At 38.7% G+C, this 25,414-nt stretch overlaps 1 protein-coding gene across 1 annotated transcript in view; it reads right to left on the bottom strand.

The window, feature by feature from the left end:
- Nucleotides 1-25,414, bottom strand: part of DGKZ (diacylglycerol kinase zeta) — an 821,282-nt gene that overhangs the window by 778,260 nt on the left and 17,608 nt on the right. The window lies entirely within an intron of this gene.

Here is a 25,414-nt window from a genome sequence, read left to right as displayed (position 1 = left end):
ATAATATTAATAATAATCATTCTATGTTAACAACTCAAGTGACTACTATGAATATAAAATAGTGTTGGTATATTAACAGCTTTCCCACTCCAACCACCAGTGAGTATATAAATAGCTATCCCATTTCTACCACCAGTGAGTATATAAATAGCTATCCCATTTCTACCACCAGTGAGTATATAAATATCTATACCACTTCTACCATCAGTGAGTATATAAATATCTATACCACTTCTACCACCAGTGAGTATATAAATAGCTATCCCACTTCTACCACTAGTGGGTATATTACCAGTTTCCACCCCTCCACTACCAGGTGATGCATAGCAATCTCTCGTTCTCCAATACAGGTGGATATATGGCCAGTTGTCCTCCTACCGCTAATAGTTACATTTCTCTTGCCATGCATTGCCATGTATTTTAGAAGCAAGGAATTATGTCCCCAAAAGAATTTAGAAATATTAGAACACAAATTAAGTCTTAACCTTTATGGTGGTAGGAGCAAGAACTATTTTACCAAAGACACTTAGAAATAGTCAATACTTTAGTTAACCCCATGCACTATTTGTAGATAATAACAGCATACAGACGGCACCCGCAAACCTTAACTTAACCTGGCCCTGTGCCACTGGATATTATTAGTAAGTATATTATTTGATTAATAATCATACATTTATATGGGGCACTTAAGGCTTCTAAAATGTTGGTCTGTGGCTCGCATATGTTGGGAAGTTGGCAATTACTATGGTGATTAAATGCATTATGAATATTTATTGGGGGTATATCATGCATGTGTATGACGCGTTATATATACTGTGTGTGTGTATGTATATATATATATATATATGATATATATATATATATATATATATATATACAGGTAGCCCTCAGTTTTCGCCAGGGTTAGGTTCCAGAAGGAATGGTTGTAAATCGAAACCGTTGTAAATTGAAACCCAGTTTATAATGTAAGTCAATGGGAAGTGAGGGAGTTAGGTTCCAGGCCCCTCTCAAAATTGACATAAGTAACACCTAATACATTATTTTTAAAGCTTTGAAATGAAGACTTTAAATGCTAAACAGCATTATAAACAGTATCAAATAATCACACAACACAGAATATATAATTAAACTAAGTTAAATGAGCAAAAACATTTGCTAAACTGCATTATAAACCTAATAAAATAATCACACAACACAGACTTTACTTGCATTTTTCTGCAAACAGTTCTTTCTATGCATTCCAATCTGGACTGATTTATAGACAGGAAGATATTGTTCCTAGGAAAGCTGCTCGATAGCTCATGTCTAGCTAGACTAATTAATTCCAGCCTGTTTCTGTGCTTGGCTTTGCATATCTTTGCTGCAACACAAGCGGACAGCTCCACCTACTGGCTATTTTAATCAATTCAATGCTTCTCAATGCTTTTCAATAGCAGTCACATGACTGAAAAAAAAGGTTGTTATTCTGAAACGGCGCAAATTGAACCGGCTTAAATTGAGGGCCACCTGTATATATATATATATATATATATATATATATATATATATATATATATATATATATATATAATTGGAGAAGCGCACTCCCACCAGGGTGCATAAAATTCTCAATAAACACAGTCCAGCAATTGGATTTAAATCCAGAGTGTGCAATTGCTGGACTGTGTATATATATATATATATATATATATATATATATATATATATATATATATATATATATATATTACTGTAAAATAATATTTATTGTAACTAGGTTTGTTATTTATATAAATGTGTTTTTCATTTTTGGTATTTTTTTTTTGTTTATTTGGGGGGGTTTTAGCAAAAAAGATTTTGTGTACGATATTTAAATATACTGTAGAAGACAGTAGCTGCAAGTTTTCCGGAAATATGTTTTAGAAGGTGACTTTTTTTAACATTGTATTTTTTTCATCCGGTACAATTGCACAACTTTAAAGGGACATTAAACACTAAATACATTTAGATAGAATGATTTATTCAAAATAAAGATTAGTCTGAGAATAACATATAGATATATTTTTTAAAGTTTCATTAGTTATATAAATTGAGACAAAATAAGTGTAACATATTATAATTTATAAAACAATGGTAGCTGCCATGCAACTTAGATTTCTTTCTCTGCTGTGGCCAATCAGGGTCAGTTATAAATAGGTCACTAGAGTGTGCAGCCAATGGATTTGTGGAATATAACAGTGTTCTGCTCTTCCATTTCTAACAGGAACTGAAATGCTCACAATTTCAGAATGCAATTACAGGAAAAGGAGACAAAATAAATAATGAAAGTTATTTTCTATATAAGATTTATCATTTTATATTACCATCTGAAAAGTGTTTAATGTCCATTAAAAGTAAGCTTACACTCTCCTGAACAGTTTTAAACTCACCTTATTCCTTGAGCAATGCATCACCTATACTTTCCAGCATTTTTCTGCCTTTAAGAGCTATAATTACAACTGCAACACTCTGTAATGTTTTGAAGGTGTTATTGTGACCCGATATCCTTCACAGAACAAACACGTTCTATGCGCCGAAAAGCAAACAGTTACAAGACAGATGCAGCTCCATTTATTATAATAAAGAGTGGATTACAACCTGTAGCTATTACAAGAGGTGGGTACATATCTTTATGAATTCTGCAATTTTCAAGTTGTAAATTTTTCCCACAGATGTTAGTTTCACAAACAGGTTTTATTCAGTATTGGCCTCTGTCGGACCTGTTATACATAACGGGTCAGATTACAGGTGGCGCACTATTTAAATTTATCGCTCAAAGTAAAATTTAAACTCGGTAGGGACTTTGGATATCGTGACCATGTTAACTTCTGCTCCCACAGACCTCAATGGGGCACGCTGTTCTAAAAAAAACCTAACGTTTATCACTCGCACAATAACCCAACACTGCATTAGACCAACAGCGCTAAAGCATACATATATATAGAAATATTTATTTAAAAGATAATTTTCTTCTAAGTGAAGAACATCAGAATATAAAGTATTTATGTTCAAAACACAAAAAAACACATACAAAATATACATTTTTTATAAAAAATCATATTTTACATTTCAAGGTCTTTAACTGGAAAGGGCTCAAAAGTGTATATATTTGTATGTAAGTACTACATATACATATTTACACATACTAACAGATAAATTCACATGTATATACAGTACTTTACGCTAGGTCTTCAGGCACGCTAATACTTTGAACGCAAATTTTGTTTATTTTTGTGTCCCGCACTAATATTAACGTGCCACTTGTAATCTTGTAATCTAGTCCATGTGAGGACATGTTTTATATATGCCCCTAATTGTTTGCAACAGGAGAGTGAGATAAGCTTTAGAGTTTACAGTTTAGACATGGCAGTGTCCATTACTTTATTAAAAAAAACCTCAGAATTAAAAAAAAATAAAAAATTATATTATATTATAGGAAAAGGGGACAAAATAAATAAAGTATATTACAAATTTATTTATCTACACATAACTAAACATTTTATATTATAATCACTGTTTAATATCCTTTTAAATAGTAGATTTTAGAAATCATACTACTAAATGCATCTTAAAGGGATACTAAACCCAAATTCTTTCTTTCATGATTCAGATAGAGCATACAATTTTAAGCAACTTTCTAATTTACTCCTATTATTAATTGTTCTTTGTTCTCTTCCTATCTTTATTTTAACAAGCAGGAACGTAAAGCTTAGCAGCAGGCCCATTTTAGGTTCAGCACCATGGATAGCGCTTGCCACCAATAAGCAAGCGTAACCCAGGTACTGAACCAAAAATGGGCCAGCTCCTATGCTTTACATTGATTATAGGAATAAATGAGAAAGTTGATTAAAATTGCTGCTCTATCTGAATCATGAAATTAAAAAAATGGGTTTAGTATCCCTTTAATGTTTTAAATGTATAACTTGGGACTGATCTGCCAGGGGCTTGATGTGAAGGAGGCAAGCTACCCAGAATAGAGTTTAGGTTAGTCATTTTTGGTCAGGGGTTTTTCATTCCCAGGTTTCAGTAAGAGAAATCCAGACATAAATCCAGACACAAGAAAGAACAGCTACTTAACACCCCCTCCCATAAACTGAAGAATGATTGGGGGCTCAGCGATAAACAAAATATTACATTTAAGTGAGTTACTTGTTTGCTGTATTTGTCTAATCCATAAATATAGAAAACACTATTTCAACTAACATTGTAGTGGAAAAATAATGCTCTTGAATTTGTTAGTTTGTGTACGTTTTGCACTACTTGCTGTGGAATTCTATGTCTTTAATACTCACAAATGGGTTAAACACATGGGTAGAGTCCCACTCTGGAGCTGCTGAACACTGCTGGTTCTGAGCTGGAAACAGACAATCGGCTGCAGCATTGGCAAAACTCCACCAATCACTGGCTGTGTCAAGCTAGAAACTGTAATGCTTGTGGCTTCCAAGTAAGACTTATGTGCTTAACCTCTTTAAACATGTAATTTTTCCTCTAATTGTAGTTGAGGACTATAAAAGACAGAAATTCAATATCCACAAGGCATGATCAAATATAGACAAGAGAAAGTTTCATAATTCATTAGCGTACCGCCCAACACACACACACACATATATATATATGCACAGTATATAATACACAGAGAAATTTCCAGCACTCACTTGCAAGTTAAGATCTCAGCTAAGATTAAAAGCAACAAGATAGTAGGTAAAGTAGTACTAATGGTAAGTACCTATAGGTGCCAAATACTTTAGTAATCAACAAGCACCTGTTAGGGGGGCAATATAGCACTAAGGAGACTCATAGAAAAATTAGTTACAAAGTCTGTAACATAAAAGAGTGCTTTACCCCTACAATTGTATAGGAGAAATTCTCACTGAATAATACAGGAATGATTGTTTAATCATTCATATTTTTGGGCATATTTATTAAGCTCCGTATGAAGCTTAATGCCCAGTGTTTCCGGCGAGCTGGAAACAGAAGTTATGAAGCAGCAGTCTAAAGATCACTGCTCCATAACCTGTCCGCCTGCTCTGAGGTGGCGGACAGACATTGCCAGAAATCAACCCGATTGAATACGATCGGGTTGATTGACACCCCCTGCTAGCGGCCAATTGGTTGCGAATATGCAGGGGGCGGCATTGCACCAGCAGTTCACAAGAACTGCTGGTGCAATGATAAATGCAGAGAGCGTATGCTGTCGGCATTTATCGATGTGCAGCGGACATGATCCGCAATATCATGTCCGCTCGCACTATGATAATTAGGCCCCTTTATCTTTAGTGGTTTAAGTATTGAATCATACACGTTTAAAAACACTTAAACTCTCTAGATATCAATACATAGAATAGCTGTGTGAATAATTCCTCTGAGAATCATGTATCTAGATGTGAAACATTGTAATTGGTTTGAATAATATCAAGCAGTCAGATACAAACAATATCTTTTGTAGCCGGCTATTAATAAATTCAAAAATAATGTTGTAACAAGAGGACCTGTTAATATGTGGGATGTCAGATTACAAGATTAAAACTATCTAGCTAATACTCTATCTGAAATTATAAAGTCCTTGCTTACACAGTTAACTTTAGCACAGCTGTTCAGTGTAATAGATTCTGTCTGCTTAAGCCCCTTCTATAGTGGGGGCTAGATTAACGTTTTAACTATTCAATCATACACGTTTAAAAACACTTAAACTCAGAGGGGCGGAGCCAGCCGCAGTAAGATGGCTGCTTAAGTCCGGAGCGCCTGTGATAGGATTCTACAAAAGACGCAAATGAGCAGTCTAAACTGAAGTCCGACACTCCTAAATGTTCCAGCAGGGCATCTAAACACTGACTGCATCCAGTAGACCCACTACCAACTGTCAGGGTTTTTTCCCTGTTGTGTTTGCCATGTGCTGCTGGCAGCCATTTTACTCACATCTCTTCCTGACTGTGGTGCATTGTGGGGGATGCTGCTCATTTCCTGCACTTCCTTTTATGGCCAGATTGGTGTGCATCATCCATTTGAGACAGGATGCAGTCTCAGAATTGTGATGTCATCACTTATTATTTAAAGGGCCTCTGTTCAATATGCTTTGCCTTTGCGTTGTCTCAGACCTGTTTGTGAGAGTTCCTGTGTATTACCTGGCTGTCTGACGTCCTTCCTGATTCCTGATCCCTGGCTTGTTCCTGACTCTGCTGTTTTCCTTGTTCCTGATTCCGGCTCGTCTGACTACTCGCTTTGGCTCCTGACTCGGCTCGTCTGACTACCAGCTCTGGTTTTGACTCCTGGCTTGTTATTTGACTTGTGGACTTTTTATTATTTTTTGCTATTAATAAAGGTGTGATTATTTTTGCACTTCTCCTCTCAGTCTGATTCCTGGCACCCTGACACTAACAAGCTAAACCCACCCTGTAACAGCTTCAACAGCTTTCACAGCTCTGGACAGCACCCACATGGCCTTCCGTTAGCGACTACCACTCAGCTACGCCACAGCCAACACAGTATTGAGGAGACTTCTCAAACACAGGCCAACTGTTAATCGCACATGCGATCCTCGGCACTCACCTACGTGTTGCTTCATAAAGAAGACCTGCAACACCCGGCCCTACGTCACGACCGCTACCGGCCCGACCACGGCAGATCCACTGCCATCAAGCATCCTACTTTCAAAACCCTGCAAACATGGCTTCCACAGTGACACACTCAGCCTACACAGGGGTGAGCGCTACATTTATCCCCCAAATAGGCCATATCCCTCTCTCCTAACTAAATATGGCCTACTGCCCGGCAACAATTACACCGGGTATAACAAACAAGAACTCTGGGGTTACCAACCAATATCCACAACTGCTGTACAACTGACACGTGCATGCAAAATAACTTAAGGCCCAACAATTTATACAGTTATTATTGACCGTAAATAGATTAAGGCCTACGGACACTTTCTTCTGACACCCTCTCCTTCCATTACAAATTAATGCAGAGGCCACAATACAAAATATAACTAAAACAATTTGTTCACCAAACCCTCCGAGATGACGGAGTTCTGTGATCTATTAGACCTGGATCCCCCAGTACTTTCCTCCAACTCCTCGGCCAAGGATACCTCAGAAACCAGATCAACAGCAAAGAAAACAAAAGGCTGGAAAACAGTTCCTCAAAAGAAAAAAGGAAAGCTTTCCACCTCAGACCATATCACAAGACACTCTGACCCAGCAAGTCCAGAGAATAGGATACCTGAAGACACCCATGGTTCTGCTCCAGAGAACTGATTATACTTCAAACCTTCACTATAGGTCACACTGGACGGTACTCTTTATGTTTCCCTTATCCCTTGCCCTGTTTTACATGTTTCACATTTATACACATTTATTTATCTATGTGTTTTATAGGCTTATATAACTTCTCATGCTTTCCTTCCTGACAGGAATGTATTTTGCTTGTATTCAATATAAATTGAAAGTAATTCATGTGTAATAATCCCTCACGCAACAAGCAGTAATCTATAATTAGTTGCTTAGGCCTGTTATATATCTTAATAGTCTAATTCACTATAAGATCTGTTCTATAACTTGATTTTAAACTGCTCAAAAACAGGACATTTGATGTCTCATGAATAAACCATTTTAGCTAGAGAAAGGGTCTCATCAGACCCCAATTATTCTAACCCCCCGTGAGAGGCGACCACGGTCCCTCAAGGAGGAACACTTATGTACTTTAGCTAATCTAATTTTTTCAAAAAGCGCTAGATATTGTTGTTATTGTTAGCATTGTTACTTGTTCATCTGTATTGTTTTTGTTTTACTACCAGAAAATGTCACTTAATATAGGCATTATGGCTATTCCACACACCTTTGCACTGATAGATGATGCCTACACATAACCATCCTCTGATCATTATATCCCAAAATGTCAAAGGCTTTAATGCACCACAAAAAAGGAAGCAAGCAATGCTAGACTTTAAACTGAAAAATGCAGACATAATTATTTTGCAGGAAAAGCACTTTCGCACCAATAAAGAACCAAAATACTTTGATGTTAACTACAATACTCATTATTATAGCTCCTTTAACTCCAGACAAAATGGAGTTAAAAGGGGTACACCATTTCTAGAAAAACAAACAGAAAGAGACAGAGAAGGCATATATTTGGCAGTTAAAGGTCTCTTATATGGGAGTTTGTTTTGTCAACATTTACGCACCCAATCAAACAACATCAAAATTCTTTACATCTACGTTTAATAGAATACTAGACTTTGCTCAAGGAACTACAATAGTAGGAGGAAACTTAAATTTCCCCTTTAACCCAAAGGTAGACTCTTCTTTTTTTCTTTTTTTTTTTTCTTTTTTTTTGAGTTTCATGTCTCTTTAATATTATTGACTCTTGTACCACTATTTCATATCATTTTGCATATTTTTATAAATTAGCATTTTTAATCACTTTGCATGACTGTTCTTATGGATTGGAATAGACTTTAATCATACAGTCCTGGTACAATGATATATATGTGATTAGCATAACAGATTAAAACTGCCTTTAAATTTATGGGGCAAATTTGATAAAGGAGAAATAATGTGTAACATGTAAAGCTTATGAGACTACAATATTTTGGAACAAGCGACTTTTCACAACTTTACAGAACATTCCGCATGTTTTTTAGCAAAGCACAGACTGAATATTAACATTGAGGGCTTGTAATGTATCAGCTACACCAGACCACTCAATAAAAAGTCATTTTACAAAACTCTTGAATGAATCTTCTGGTGTCTAACCAAATGTGAACCGCAAAAAAAACATTTCCCACAAACAGTGCACAAGTAGGGCCTTTCTCCAGTGTGCACCTTTTGGTGCCTGACAAGATCTGAACTGTGACGAAAACTTTTCCCACATTCCCCACAGATATATGGTCGTTCTCCCGTGTGTACTCTCCTGTGTATAATAAGATTTTAACTGTTTATAAAGCTCTTGCCACATTCCTTACACCCATATGGTCGTTCTCCTGTGTGTATCCTCTGATGCATGACAAGATATGCACTGCTAATGAAACTCTTCCCACAATCCTTGCAAATATGAGGTCTTTCACCTGTGTGTGTTCGCTTGTGAATAACAAGACTTGCATTTTGCGTAAAACTTTTACCACACTCAGTACATAAATAGGACTTTGATGCTTTGGGAACCATAGCTTTGTTTCCTAGAATTGAGCGAACGTTTCTCCTGCATCCCAGTCAAGTGCAAGTTCCTCCAGCACTGCCTACCCCCCTTGAACATGGTTTCCTTCTGTTGTAAGCCTTTTGTGTGTCTTTTTCTTGGGTTGTTGGAATATTCTTTGGTATTCTTCTAAGTCTTGTAATACCACTAGCAGCTAAGGTTCTACGGTTAGTTATGGACTCATTCCTTAAGTCCTCCTGCATGGTAGATTGACTTTCTCTTTCTGGTGAGCTTTTGGAATATTCCCCTTGTTGACTTTTTAACCTGGATATATGTTTGTATCTTTTTGCATTATGATTCATAGTATCGTTCATTGTGCAAACTGATGACCCATGACATTTCTCATGTTCTGTTTCATTTATATTTTTACATATGCTTGTTGGTGGGGTAGTTTGCCTTTCTCTATTTTGTGAATGCAAATTGCTTCTTACACAAAACTGCTCTCCCTGATGAATGCGGGGTACAATTTCAGGCTTCACATATATGTAACGCCTTAGGGTTAAGAAACTCTCGCCCTACCCACTAAGGTGGGGGTCTGATGAATTTCTGTGGTTACATTCTTGCAAGTCTGCTCTAGTGTTTCTTCAAAAGAGTCCAGTTCTTCCACAGAGAAGCGCACTATAACATTATCTGGCTTAGGTGACTCCTGTAGAGACTCATTATCTTCCTCATCATCCAAGGATTGATTCCTTGGTGTATCTCTCTCACCCTCTGCCATGTGTGCAATACTTATAAGGTGTCACAGGCTCAGCAAATCCCGTCTTTTGTATACAATAAATTAAATCAACCCGCAAGGTAGACCCTTCTAATTCCAATTCATCTGTTCCACAAAAAACTCTCAAATCCATTTGGTCCAATTTCACCAACACACACCTCTATGACACTTGGAGATACCTTAACCCTCAATAAAAGGGATTACTCCTTTTTTCACATCCCATCAAGACATATTCCAGACTGGATTATCTATTTATTGATCAAACAGGCCTCCAATATGTCTCACAAGCACACATTAGCTACACTTCCTGGTCCGATCACTCAGCAATAATACTAGCATTGAAATTGCCCACCAAACCAAATACTCCATCCCTTTGGAAGCTAGATGATTTCATACTTTCAGACCCCACCAATGTACACAAGCTTTCTGAATCACTACACACATTTTGTATTTTATCAATGACACCCAAGACATCAATAACTTTACTTTGTGGGAGACCCGTAAGTGCTACATTAGGGGAGACTTCATATGCATTAAGGCACATATAAATATATTAAACAAAAAACTGAAAAATATAATTTATTAACCTCCACTCTATCTAGACTTGATCGCCTACATAAACTACACTCTACAGACGATAACATCCTAAAACAACTATCTGACACTTGGCCACAATTGCAAAACCTATTGAATCAAAAAAGCGCAGCAAACAGCTTTTTTCCTAAAAAGGAAATTCTTTACTGAAAGCAACAAAGCTGGAAGGTTATTAGCCAGAGTCCTGAGGAGAAAAACTCTTAAATCTTATATACATGAATTGAAAGGTAAAGAAGGGAGAATCGTTAAAACCAAAAAAGACATAGGTCAGATCTTTACGGATTACTACGCCAATTTATATAACCTCCCTGACAATACTCTATACCAAAAAAATTAATATCTCTGTAAAAACTATATACAAAATTCAGGCATACCATGCCTTAAAAGGGCCTTTTGTAGGGCATTGCCCTAAGTTAAACAGCTCTTTTACCTGTAAAAAAAATACAAAGTCCCCCCAACAGTAAAACCCACCACCCAACCAACCCCCCAAAATATAAAAACCTAACTCTAAAAAAACCCTAAGCTACCCATTGCCCCTAAATGGGCATTTATATGGGCATTGCCCTTAAAAGGGCATTCAGCTATTTTCCATTGCCCTTTAAAAGGGCATTTAGCTCTTTTTTCAAAAGCCCAAACCCTAATCTGGAATACAACACCCCCAAAAATAAAAAAATACCTAACACTAACCCCTGAATATCTACTCATGGTTGCTGAAGTCCGGATATCCAGGCGGTGAGAAGTCTTTATCCAGGCGGCGACGTCTTCATCGCGGGGGCGTCTTCTATCTTCATTTAGGCATTGCGGATCGGCTAAGACATCCAGCGTGGAGCGTCATCTTCATACGGTCCCTGCCGTACACTGAAGCTTCAGTGCAAGGTAGCCGTTTCAAAATGGCATACCTTGCATTCCTATTGGCTGATTTGATTCTTCAAATTCAAATTAGCCAATAGGATGAGAGCTTCTAAAATCCTATTGGCTGTTCAAATCAGCCAATAGGATTTCAGTAGCTCTCATCCTATTGGCTGATTTGAATTGCACGAGCACATCAAAGCAGCATCAGATAATTTTTATCTGTTTTAGTAATAATACCTCTTTCCAAGTTTTTAGTACCATTTTGTTGAATTGTTCGGTATATGTTTCATGTGGATTGAACATTAATTGTTTATAGCATGTTGTATTATTCAGTTGTTTTAGTGCTTCTTCTAAATATTTGTCTTTAGGCCATAGAACAATAGTTCCGCCCTTGTCAAACGGTTTTATCACTACATCTGACCATGTTTTAATTTCCTCAAGTGCTTTTATTTCTGGTTGGGATATATTGCTTTGCACTCTGATTGATGGTAGTTTTTCAATCTGGTTACATACAATTTTGCAAAATGTTTGAACTTCTGGGGAAATGGTTGGAGATGGTAAAAAATTTGATTTAGTTTTTTTTAGAGATTTCATCTGTGTTGGGCAGATTTTCATTTGCCAATTCTTCTAAATCATGTATGGATGATAATTCTTCATCACTCCAAATTTGGTCATTTTTTTCAGCATAGAACTTTTTTAACAATAGTTTTCTACAGAAAATGTGTACATCTTTGATAATTTCAAAAATGTAATCTGTTTGTTGGACAAAATGTTAAACTTTTAGAGAGAATGGTATAGTGCTCTGAGGTTAGAGTATGTTGAGACAGATTTATCACTCTTAGTTGTTGGTTCTGATTTTGGAGAATTGACTCATTTCCCACTTTCTGGCAGATTGTCTGACAGACCCCTGATTTTTGCGCTTGTCTCTCCTGGTAGCATTGGGAGTTTGATGTATTAAGTTCTGTGTAAAGAATTGTATGTGGTCTGGGACTTATTAAGGGTTGTGCATTTGGGCCTGACACTAAAAAGACAACATACTGGTCTGTACTGTGGATACTGGTACATTGGGATTTGTAGCTTGAGGTTCATCATATGTTGCTAGAGGTGTTAAAATATATGTGGCACTATTTCTATCTATGTTTGGACATTCATTATCTGATATGTCTGACTCACTTTCTGTGCCACTATTGTCTTCCCTCACCAGATGTCTATTATTTTTGCGTCTATTTGAGGTGTGGTATCTACACTTATATACTTTGTTTTGTTTTTGCTCAGAGCCATTGTTAGCACTCAAAGGGTTAATGATAAAAATATCAAACTGACATATCAAGCAGTTTTGAGTACTGTGAATTTCTTAGATATTACCATCAGAAAAATGAAGATGGCAGCATTGACACACAAATTTATTGAAAAGAAACATCTACAAATACCTTATTGCACTATACCAGTGCTCACCCTCCAAGTACACTCAATGCAATACCCCAAGGGGAATTCCTAAGACTGCAAAGAAATTGAACCAATGTACAAACATATTTACAAGAAAGCACTAAAATGATAGAAAGACTAATCCAAAGAGGATATAGTAAACGATCAGTGAAATCAGCCAGAATGGCAGCTTTAAAATAAGATAGAAACAACTTATTAAAACCTAAAGCCAAAAATCAAGAAGAAACATGTCCAAGATTAATTACCACATATAATCCCCAAATGCAACCGATAATTGGGATTATGAATACAAATTGACATATACTACAAAATGATACCACACTTGTATCTATGATAGGGCATAAAATAACCACAGGGTGCAAAAGACTCAGAAATCTATAAGACCAATTGGTTCAAAGCCACTACATTCATATCCCAAAGAAAACACCAAAAGACCCAGGAATGTATCCATGTGGGTTATGTTTAGCATGTACGTAACATATGTATTTAAAATCAAACAAATCACTGACAAAACAGGCAAAATTCACAAATTAGAACAACACTATACATGTCGGTCGACAGGAGTGATCTATGTTCGTTTTTGTTCATGTAAGAAAGTTTACATAGGCATGACAACCCGCGAAGCCAGGGTAATAATTTTGGAGCATGCCAATAACATAAAAAATGCCACAAAGGATGTATCCAAAGGTAAAACTATCACATCAGTGGCACAACATTTTCTAAAAATTCACAAAAGTGGAATCACTGACTTTAAATATGCTGTGATACAGAAAATCTGTCTGGGCATAAGAGAAGGAAATCTGGAAGAAGAACTTTTAAAGTCAGAATGTAGATGGATATATCTATTAGACTCCATACAACCAAAAGGACTCAATGAATATAACAATTACTTTGTATACCTAGAATTTTAGTACATCACAACCAAATATATTTAATTTTGCACATTGACCGTAGCTCATTAATAATGTTTGATGAAGGATTTCATCCCTTTCCTAGGCACTTTTCACCTATTCTCTTAATAATTAATTGTGTTAATTACTTAACACTTTATTACCTTACGGCTAGATTTAGAGTTTGATGGCAAAGGGGTGCGTTAGCTACGCGTGCTTTTTTTCCCCCGCACCTTTTAAATACCGCTGGTATTTAGAGTTCACAGAATGGCTGGGTTTTCAGTGCGTTAGGCTCCAAAAATGGAGCGTAGAGCATAATTTAACGCCACTGCAACTCTCGATACCAGCGGTGCTTACGGACGCGGCCAGCTTCAAAAACGTGCTCGTGCACGATTCCCCCATAGAAAACAATGGGGCTGTTTGAGCTGAAAAAAAACCTAACACCTGCAAAAAAGCCGCGTTCAGCTCCTAACGCAGCCCCATTGTTTCCTATGGGGAAACACTTCCTACGTCTGCACCTAACACTCTAACATGTACCCCGAATCTAAACACCCCTAACCTTACACTTATTAACCCCTAATCTTCCGCCCCCGCTATCGCTGACCCCTGCATATTATTTTTAACCCCTAATCTGCCGCTCCGTACACCCCTGCCACCTACGCTATCCCTATGTACCCCTAATCTGCTGCCCTAACATCGCCAACCCCTATATTATATTTATTAACCCCTAATCTGCCGCCCCCAACGTCGCCTCCACCTAACTACACTTATTAACCCCTAATCTGCCGACCGGACCTGAGCGCTACTATAATAAATGTATTAACCCCTAATCCGCCTCACTCCCGCCTCAATAACCCTATAATAAATAGTATTAACCCCTAATCTGCCCTCCCTAACATTGCCGACACCTAACTTCAAGTATTAACCCCTAATCTGCTGACAGGAGCTCACCGCTACTCTAATAAATTTATTAACCCCTAAAGCTAAGTCTAACTTTAACCCTAACACCCCCCTAAATTAAATATAATTTAAATCTAACGAAATAAATTAACTCTTATTAAATAAATTATTCCTATTTAAAGCTAAATACTTACCTGTAAAATAAACCCTAATATAGCTACAATATAAATTATAATTATATTGTAGCTATTTTAGGATTAATATTTATTTTACAGGCAACTTTGTAATTATTTTAACCAGGTACAATAGCTATTAAATAGTTAATAACTATTTAATAGTTACCTAGTTAAAAGAATTACAAAATTACCTGTAAAATATATCCTAACCTAAGTTACAATTAAACCTAACACTACACTATCAATAAATTAATTAAATAAAATACCTACAATTATCTACAATTAAACCTAACACTACACTATCAATAAATAAATTAAATACAATTCCTACAAATAAATACAATTAAATAAACTAACTAAAGTACAAAAAATAAAAAGAACTAAGTTACAAAAAATAAAAAAATATTTACAAACATTAGAAAAAAATTACAACAATTTTAAACTAATTACACCTACTTTAAGCCCCCTAATAAAAACATAATTTATGCTTACCTGATAAATTTATTTCTCTTGTAGTGTAGTCAGTCCACGGGTCATCCATTACTTATGGGATTATATCTCTTCCCCAACAGGAAGTTGCAAGAGGATCACCCAAGCAGATCTGCTATATAGCTCCTCCCCTCACATGTCATATACAGTCATTCGACCGAAACAAGACGAGAAAGGAGAAACCATAGGGTGCAGTGGTGACTGGAGTTAAATTAAAAAAATTTTAACTGCCTTAAAAGACAGGGCGGGCCGTGGACTGACTACACTACAAGAGAAATAAATTTATCAGGTAAGCATAAATTATGTTTTCTCTTGTTAAGTGTAGTCAGTCCACGGGTCATCCATTACTTATGGGATACTAATACCAAAGCTAAAGTACACGGATGAAGGGAGGGACAAGGCAGGAACTTTAAACGGAGGGAACCACTGCCTGAAGTACCTTTCTCCCAAAAATAGCCTCCGAAGAAGCAAAAGTGTCAAATTTGTAAAACTTTGAAAAAGTGTGAAGTGAAGACCAAGTCGCAGCCTTGCAAATCTGTTCAACAGAAGCCTCATTTTTAAAGGCCCAGGTGGAAGCCACAGCTCTAGTAGAATGAGCTGTAATTCTTTCAGGAGGCTGCTGTCCAGCAGTCTCATAGGCTAAACGTATTATGCTACGAAGCCAAAAAGAGAGAGAGGTAGCCGAAGCCTTTTGACCTCTCCTCTGTCCAGAGTAAACGACAAACAGGGAAGAAGTTTGACGAAAATCTTTAGTTGCCTGCAAATAGAACTTCAGGGCACGGACTACGTCCAGATTATGCAAAAGCCGTTCCTTCTTTGAAGAAGGGTTAGGACACAATGATGGAACAGCAATCTCTTGATTGATATTCCTGTTAGAAACTACCTTAGGTAAGAACCCAGGTTTAGTACGCAGAACTACCTTGTCTGAATGAAAAATCAGATAAGGAGAATCACAATGTAAGGCAGATAACTCAGAGACTCTCTGAGCCGAGGAAATAGCCATCAAAAACAGAACTTTCCAAGATAACAGCTTAATATCAATGGAATGAAGGGGTTCAAATGGAACGCCTTGCAGGACGTTAAGAACTAAGTTTAAGCTTCACGGCGGAGCAACAGTCTTAAACACAGGCTTAATCCTAGCCAAAGCCTGAACGTCTGGAATTTCTGCCAGACGCTTGTGTAGAAGAATAGACAGAGCAGAAATCTGTCCTTTTAACGAACTAGCGGATAAGCCCTTTTCTAAACCCTCTTGTAGAAAAGACAATATCCTAGGAATCCTAACCTTACTCCATGAGTAACTCTTGGATTCGCACCAATACAAATATTTACGCCATATCTTATGGTAAATTCTTCTGGTAACAGGTTTCCTAGCCTGTATTAGGGTATCAATAACCGACTCCGAGAAGCCACGCTTTGATAGAATCAAGCGTTCAATCTCCATGCAGTCAGCCTCAGAGAAATTAGATTTGGATGGTTGAAAGGACCCTGAATTAGAAGGTCCTGCCTCAGAGGCAGAGACCATGGTGGACAGGACGACATGTCCACTAGGTCTGCATACCAGGTCCTGCGTGGCCACGCAGGCGCTATCAGAATCACTGATGCTCTCTCCTGTTTGATCTTGGCAATCAGTCGAGGCAGCAGCGGAAACGGTGGAAATACATAAGCCATCTTGAAAACCCAAGGGGCTGCTAGAGCATCTATCAGCGCCGCTCCCGAGTCCCTGGACCTGGATCCGTAATGAGGAAGCTTGGCGTTCTGGCGAGACGCCATGAGATCCAGATCTGGTTTGCCCCAACAATGAATCAGTTGAGCGAAGACCTCCGGATGAAGTTCCCACTCCCCAGAAAATCCGCCTCCCAGTTCTCCACGTCTGGGATGTAGATTGCTGACAGGTGGCAAGAGTGAGACTCTGCCCAGAGAATTATCTTTGAGACTTCCAACATCGCTAGGGAACTCCTGGTTCCCTCTTGATGATTGATGTAAGCCACAGTCGTGATGTTGTCCGACTGAAATCTGATGAACCTCAGAGTTGCTAACTGAGGCCAAGCTAGAAGAGCATTGAATATTGCTCTTAACTCCAGAATATTTATTGGGAGGAGTTTCTCCTCCTGAGTCCATGATCCCTGAGCCTTCAGGGAATTCCAGACTGCGCCCCAACCTAGAAGGCTGGCGTCTGTTGTTACAATCGTCCAATCTGGCCTGCGAAAGGTCATCCCCTTGGACAGGTGGGGCAGAGAAAGCCACCATAGAAGAGAATCTCTGGTCTCTTGGTCCAGATTTAGTAGAGGGGAGAAATCTGAATAATCCCCATTCCACTGACTTAGCATGCACAATTGCAGCGGTCTGAGATGCAGTCGCGCAAATGGTACTATGTCCATTGCCGCTACCATTAAGCAGATTACTTCCATGCACTGAGCTACTGACGGGTGTGGAATGGAATGAAGGGCACGGCAAGCATTTAGAAGTTTTGATAACCTGGCCTCCGTCAGGTAAATTTTCATCCCTACAGAATCTATAAGAGTCCCTAGGAAGGGAACCCTTGTGAGTGGTAATAGAGAACTCTTTTCCACGTTCACCTTCCACCCATGCAATCTCAGAAATGCCAGAACTATCTCTGTATGAGACTTGGCAGTTTGAAAACTTGACGCTTGTATCAGGATGTCGTCTAAGTACGGAGCCACCGCTATGCCTCGCAGTCTTAGTACCGCCAGAAGTGAGCCCAGAACCTTTGTAAAGATTCTTGGAGCCGTAGCTAACCCGAAGGGAAGAGCTACAAACTGGTAATGCCTGTCTAGGAAGGCAAATCTTAGGTACCGATAATGATCCTTGTGAATCGGTATGTGAAGGTAGGCATCCTTTAAGTCCACAGTGGTCATGTACTGACCCTCTTGGATCATGGGTAGGATGGTTCGAATAGTTTCCATTTTGAATGATGGAACTCTTAGGAATTTGTTTAGGATCTTTAAGTCCAAGATTGGTCTGAAGGTTCCCTCTTTCTTGGGAACCACAAACAGATTTGAATAGAATCCCTGCCCGTGTTCCGTTCGCGGAACTGGGTGGATTACCCCCATTAGTAAGAGGTCTTGTACACAGCGTAGAAACGCCTCTTTCTTTATTTGGTTTGCTGATAACCTTGAAAGATGAAATCTCCCTTGTGGAGGAGAAGCTTTGAAGTCCAGAAGATATCCCTGAGATATGATCTCCAACGCCCAGGGATCCTGGACATCTCTTGCCCAAGCCTGGGCAAAGAGGGATAGTCTGCCCCCCACTAGATCCGTTTCCGGATAGGGGGCCCTCTCTTCATGCTGTCTTAGGGGCAGCAGCAGGTTTTCTGGCCTGCTTGCCCTTGTTCCAGGACTGGTTAGTTTTCCAGCCCTGTCTGTAATGAGCAACAGCTCCTTCCTGTTTTGGAGCGGAGGAAGTTGATGCTGCTCCTGCCTTGAGGTTACGAAAGGCACGAAAATTAGACTGTTTGGCCTTTGATTTGGCCCTGTCCTGAGGTAGAGCATGGCCCTTACCTCCCGTAATGTCAGCGATAATTTCTTTCAAGCCGGGCCCGAATAAGGTCTGCCCTTTGAAAGGAATATTAAGCAATTTAGATTTAGAAGTCACGTCAGCTGACCAGGATTTAAGCCATAGTGCTCTGCGTGCTTGGATGGCAAATCCGGAGTTCTTAGCCGTAAGTTTGGTTAAATGTACGACGGCATCAGAAACAAATGCGTTAGCTAGCTTAAGTGCTTTAAGCTTTTTCATAATTTCATCCAATGGAGCTGTGCGAATGGCCTCTTCCAGAGACTCAAACCAGAATGCCGCCGCAGCAGTGACAGGCGCAATGCATGCAAGGGGCTGTAAGATAAAACCTTGTTGAACAAACATTTTCTTAAGGTAACCTTCTAACTTCTTATCCATTGGATCTGAAAAAGCACAACTATCCTCCACCGGGATAGTGGTACGCTTAGCTAAAGTAGAAACCGCTCCCTCCACCTTAGGGACCGTCTGCCATAAGTCTTGTGTGGTGGGGTCTATAGGAAACATTTTCCTAAATATGGGAGGAGGGGAAAAAGGCACACCGGGTCTATCCCACTCCTTGCTAATAATCTCTGTAAGCCTTTTAGGTATAGGAAACATGTCAGTACACACCGGTACCGCATAGTATCTATCCAACCTACATAATTTTTCTGGAATTGCAACCGTGTTACAATCATTCAGAGCCGCTAATACGTCCCCTAGCAATATGCGGAGGTTCTCAAGCTTAAATTTTAAATTAGAAATCTCTGAATCCAGTCTCCCTGGATCAGATCCGTCACCCACAGAATGAAGCTCTCCGTCTTCATGTTCTGCAAATTGTGACGCAGTATCGGACATGGCTCTCACATCATCAGCGCGCTCTGTCCTTAACCCAGAGCTATCACGCTTGCCTCTTAATTCTGGCAATTTAGATAATACTTCTGTCATAACAGTAGCCATGTCTTGCAAAGTGATTTGTAAGGGCCTCCCTGATGTACTTGGCGCCTCAAAATCACGCACCTCCTGAGCGGGAGGCGAAGGTACTGACACGTGAGGAGAGTTAGTCGGCATAACTTCCCCCTCGTTGTCTGGTGATAATTTCTTTGCATGTAAAGACTGACTTTTATTCAAAGTTACATCAATGCATTTAGTACACAATTTTCTATGGGGCTCCACATTGGCCTTCATACATAGTGAACAAACAGATTCATCTGTGTCAGACATGTTTAAACAGACTAGCAATGAGACTAGCAAGCTTGGAAAATACTTTTCAAATAAATTTACAAGCAATATAAAAAACGCTACTGTGCCTTTAAGAAGCACAAAAAGCTGTCACAGTTGAAATAACAATGAACCAAATTAGTTATAGCAACCAAATTTTCACAGTAAATGTATTAAGTTAGCAAAGGATTGCACCCACCAGCAAATGGATGATTTGATTAACCCCTTAATACCCAAAAACGGATAACAATTTAATAATTAACGTTTTTATCACAGTCAAACACACTGTCACAGGTCTGCTGTGACTGATTACCTCCCTCAAAATGAATTTTGAAGACCCTTGAGCTCTCTAGAGACGTCCTGGATCATGGAGGATGAAGTAGGAAGATTGTGACTAAATTTTTACTGCTCAAAAAAGCGCTAAAATAGGCCCCTCCCACTCATATTACACAGTGGGGAAGCTCAGTTAACTGTTTCTATGCAGAAACAAAAGTTAGCCATGTGGTAAAAATCATGCCCCAATAAGTTTTATCACCAAGTACCTCACAAAAAAACGATTAACATGCCAGTAAACGTTTTGAACATACATTTTAAAAGTTATGAAATGTTATTAATAAGCCTGCTACCAGTCCCTTTTACTGCAGTTAAGGCTCACACATTACTTCAGTATTAACAGTATTTTCTGAGTCAAATTCCATTCCCTAGAAAAATACTTCAGTGTACACACACTCCTCAGCCTAATACCAGTCACTACCACTGCATTTAAGGCTGTACTTACATTACATTGGTATCAGCAGTAATTTCTCAGTCAATTCCATTGCTTAGAAAAATAATTTACTGCACATACCTCGTTTGCAGGGGGGCCCTGCATGCTATTCCCCTTTTCTGAAGTTACCTCACTCCTCAGAATGTGCGAGAACAGCCAGTGGATCCTTAGTTACGTCTGCTAAGATCATAGAAAACGCAGGCAGATTCTTCTTCTAATGCTGCCTGAGAAACAAACAGCACACTCCGGTGCCATTTAAAATAACAAACTTTTGATTGAAGAAATAAACTAAGTTTAAAAACACCACAGACCTCTCGCAACAACCTATCTTTAGTTAGCTTGCAAGAGAATGACTGGATATGACATGTGAGGGGAGGAGCTATATAGCAGATCTGCTTGGGTGATCCTCTTGCAACTTCCTGTTGGGGAAGAGATATAATCCCATAAGTAATGGATGACCCGTGGACTGACTACACTTAACAAGAGAAATAATAATAATTCAGCTCTTTTGCCTGTAAAAAAACACATACAATACCCCCCCCAACATTACAACCCACCACCCACATACCCCTAATCTAACCCAAACCCCCCTTAAATAAACCTAACACTAAGCCCCTGAAGATCTTCCTACCTTGTCTTCACCATGCCAGGTATCACCGATCGTTCCAGGCTCCGAAATCTTCATCCAAGCCCAAGCGGGGGCTAGACATCCATCATCCGGCTGAAGTCTTCTATCAAGCGATGGCTGAAGAGGTCCAGAAGAGGCTCCAAAGTCTTTTCCTACCTTAATTCCGATTGGCTGATAGAATCCTATCAGCCAATCGGAATTCGAGGGACGCCATCTTGGCTGGCTCGGATGTCCTCTTCTGCCCGGATAGGATGAAGATTTCTTCCCGAAGATGGACTTCTTCATTTGCCGGTTGGATCCAGACTTCAGCCGGAGGATGGACGTGACTCTTCAGCCCCCGCTTGGGCTTGGAGGAAGATTTCGGAGGCTCTTCTGGACAGATCGGGACCCGGTGTGGTGAAGACAAGGTAGGGAGATCTTCAGGGGCTTAGTGTTAGGTTTATTTAAGGGGGGTTTGGGTTAGATTAGGGGTATGTGGGTGGTGGGTTGTAATGTTGGGGGGGTATTGTATGTGTTTTTTTTACAGGCAAAAGAGCTGAATTATTATTATTTCTCTTGTTAAGTGTAGTCAGTCAGTGTATTTGGGGCATGCCCCGAAAAGGGCCCTTTTCAGGGCAGGTAAGGTAAAAGAGCTTTTCTATTTTTATTTTAGAATAGGGTAGGGCATTTTTTTATTTTGGGGGGCTTTGTTATTTTATTAGGGGGCTTAGAGTAGGTGTAATTAGTTTAAAATTGTTGTAATATTTTTCTAATGTTTGTAAATATTTTTTTATTTTTTGTAACAGTTCTTTTTTATTTTTTGTACTTTAGTTAGTTTATTTCATTGTATTTATTTGTAGGTATTTAATTTAATTTATTTATTCATAGTGTAGTGTTAGGTTTAATTGTAGGTAATTGTAGGTATTGTATTTAATTAATTTAATGATAGTGTAGTGTTAGGTTTAATTGTAACTTAGGTTAGGATTTATTTTACAGGTAATTTTGTAATTATTTTAACTATTTTAGCTATTAAATAGTTATTAACTATTTAATAGCTATTGTACCTGTTTAAAATAATTACAAAGTTGCCTGTAAAATAAATATTAATCCTAAATCAGGTACAATATAATTATAATTTATATTGTAGCTATATTAGGATTTATTTTACAGGTAAGTATTTAGCTTTAAATAGGAATAATTATATAATTTATTTTGTTAGATTTAAATTATATTTAACTTAGGGGGGTGTTAGTGTTAGGGTTAGACTTAGCTTTAGGGGTTAATCCATTTATTAGAGTAGCGGTGAGCTCCGGTCAGCAGATTAGGGGTCAATACTTGAAGTTAGCTGTCGGCAATGTTAGGGAGGGCAGATTAGGGGTTAATACTATTTATTATAGGGTTATTGAGGCGGGAGTGAGGCGGATTAGGGGTTAATACATTTATTATACTAGCGGTGAACTCCGGTCGGCAGATTAGGGGTTAATTATTGTAGGTATCTGGCGGCGACATTGTGGGGGGCAGATTAGGGGTTAATAAATATAATATAGGGGTCGGCGGTGTTAGGGGCAGCAGATTAGGGGTACATAGGGATAACGTAAGTGGCTGCGGTGTACGGAGCGGCAGATAAGGGGTTAAAAAATTTAAATATAGTGGCGGCGATGTGGGGGGACCTCGGTTTAGGGGTGCATAGGTAGTTTATGGGTGTTAGTGTACTTTAGAGTACAGAAGTTAAGAGCTTTATGAACCGGCATTAGCCCAGAAAGCTCTTAACTACTGTTTTTTTTTCTTTGGCTGGAGTTTTGTCGTTAGATTTCTAACGCTCACTTCAGCCACGACTCTAAATACCGGCGTTAGAAAGATCCCATTGAAAAGATAGGATACGCAATTGACGTAAGGGGATCTGCGGTATGGAAAAGTCGCGGCTGGAAAGTGAGCGTTAGACCCTTTAATGACTGGCTCCAAATACCAGAGGGCGGTAAAAACCAGCGTTAGGAGCCTCTAACGCTGGTTTTGACGGCTACCGCCCAACTCTAAATCTAGGCCTTAGTATGCATACTTTGTAAGCAACAATACACAAAATGTAATAATGCAATTCATTTGTGACACTCAATCACTTACGCCTAGATTACGAGTTTTTGTCGGTAATGGTGTGCAGGGCTAACAAGCATTTTTTTCTCACCGCTCACTTAATACAACGCTGGTATTACAGGTTTTTTAGCGTTTGCCTCAGAAAAGTGAGCGGAGAGCAAAATTGTGCTCCACATCTCACTGTAATACCAGCGCTGCTTAAGTCAGCGGTGAGCTGGCTAAACGTGCTTGTGCACGATTTCCCCATAGGAATCAATGGGGGAGAACCTAACACCCCCCTAACTCAAATTATATTTAAGTTAGGGGGTGTTAGGGTTAGGGTTAGACTTAGGTTTAGGGGTTAATACAGCAGCGGTGTGGGGGCGGCAGATTAGGGGTTAATAAATGTAGGTAGGTGTCGACGATGTTAGGGACGGTAGATTAGGGGTTAATAAAATTAAACTAGTGTTTGCGATGGGGGAGTGCGGCGGTTTAGGGGTTAATATATTTATTACAGTGGCGGCAATGTCCGGTCGGCATATTAGGGGTTAAAAATGTTATTTAACTGTTTGCGATGTGCGGGGGGGCCTCGGTTTAGGGGTTAATAGGTAGTTTATGGGTGTTAGTGTACTTTTTAGCACTTCAGTTAAGAGTTTTATGTTACGGCGTTAGCCCATAAAACTCTTAACTACTGACTTTTAAATGCGGTAGGAGTCTTGACAGGAGAGGCTGTACCGCTCACTTTTTCCAAGACTCATAATACCGGCGTTAGGCAAATCCCATGGGAAAGATAGGATACGCAATTGATGTAAGGGGATTTGCGGTATGCTCAAGTCGCGGAAAAAAGTGAGCTGTACACCTGTACCTGCCAGACTCATAATACCAGCGGGCGTTAAAAAGCAGCGTTGGTACCTCTTAACGCTGCTTTTTAAGGCTAACGCAAGACTCGTAATCTAGCAGATAGTTTTTCATATACTTCACACCTACTGTACTTCACTTTATTAAGATACTTTTTATTTATGTGACCTATCTCTTTAATTATATGTGCACACAACCAATCTTCTTTTTAACACACTTTTAAGTAACAAATTCATAGAAACTGACTTCCACATAATATTTAGAAACATCTATACCTGCACTCTTGGAATTTACACGCACCAAATGTGAACCAAATTAAACTACTTTAAACTACTCTAGTGTTCTGCGTAATCTTGCTTCTCTCATTAAAACTTCTGTCATTATTGTCATGCTACTGATGTTTTTAATATTTTCATTATAATACTAACCTGTAATAAATAGATCGAAAACCCTGCATATGGTCCTATTACCAAATAATATCTCTGTGGTATAATACAAAGTACACACAACAAGTAAAAGTATGTACAATAAGAAAATGTAGAACTTATTCTTCAGCAGCAAAATAAATAACTCCCTGATAAAGTAACATATATTATCATAACCAACATGCATAGGTTCACAACATGTAACAGAGTATAGCATAAGGCTTCAAATGAAAAATGTATCCCCATTGGATGCCTAAACATGATTGACATGCAAGCCTACCAATTAGAATCAAGATAATCCCTCATGATCATCCAATCCCACACATAAAGTGGGATTTATGAACCAGTAAATAGATTTACCAAACAGCCGCCGTGTAACCCCTCTGAGGAAGCGTGAGCGAAACACCTCTGGCTTTAGAGAGCACATACTCTCGTTTTTTTAACCGCTTACTCTCCATGATAATTGTTGATTGCAATCATTTTTGCCAATAGCTTGTAAATGTGTGTTATATTCTGGGATCAGATGTTATGCTATGATAGTGAAACAAGTCAGTTAAACGTTAATCTAGTTCACACTATAGAAGTGCCTTAAGCAGACAGAATCTATTAAACTGAACAGCTGTGCTAAAGTTAACTCTGTAAGCAAGGACTTTATAATTACAGACAAAGTATTAGCTAGACAGCTTTAATCTCG

Source organism: Bombina bombina, chromosome 7 (assembly GCF_027579735.1).
Source record: "Bombina bombina isolate aBomBom1 chromosome 7, aBomBom1.pri, whole genome shotgun sequence".
Lineage (NCBI taxonomy): Eukaryota > Metazoa > Chordata > Amphibia > Anura > Bombinatoridae > Bombina > Bombina bombina.
This window is presented reverse-complemented; position numbering and strand designations above follow the sequence as displayed.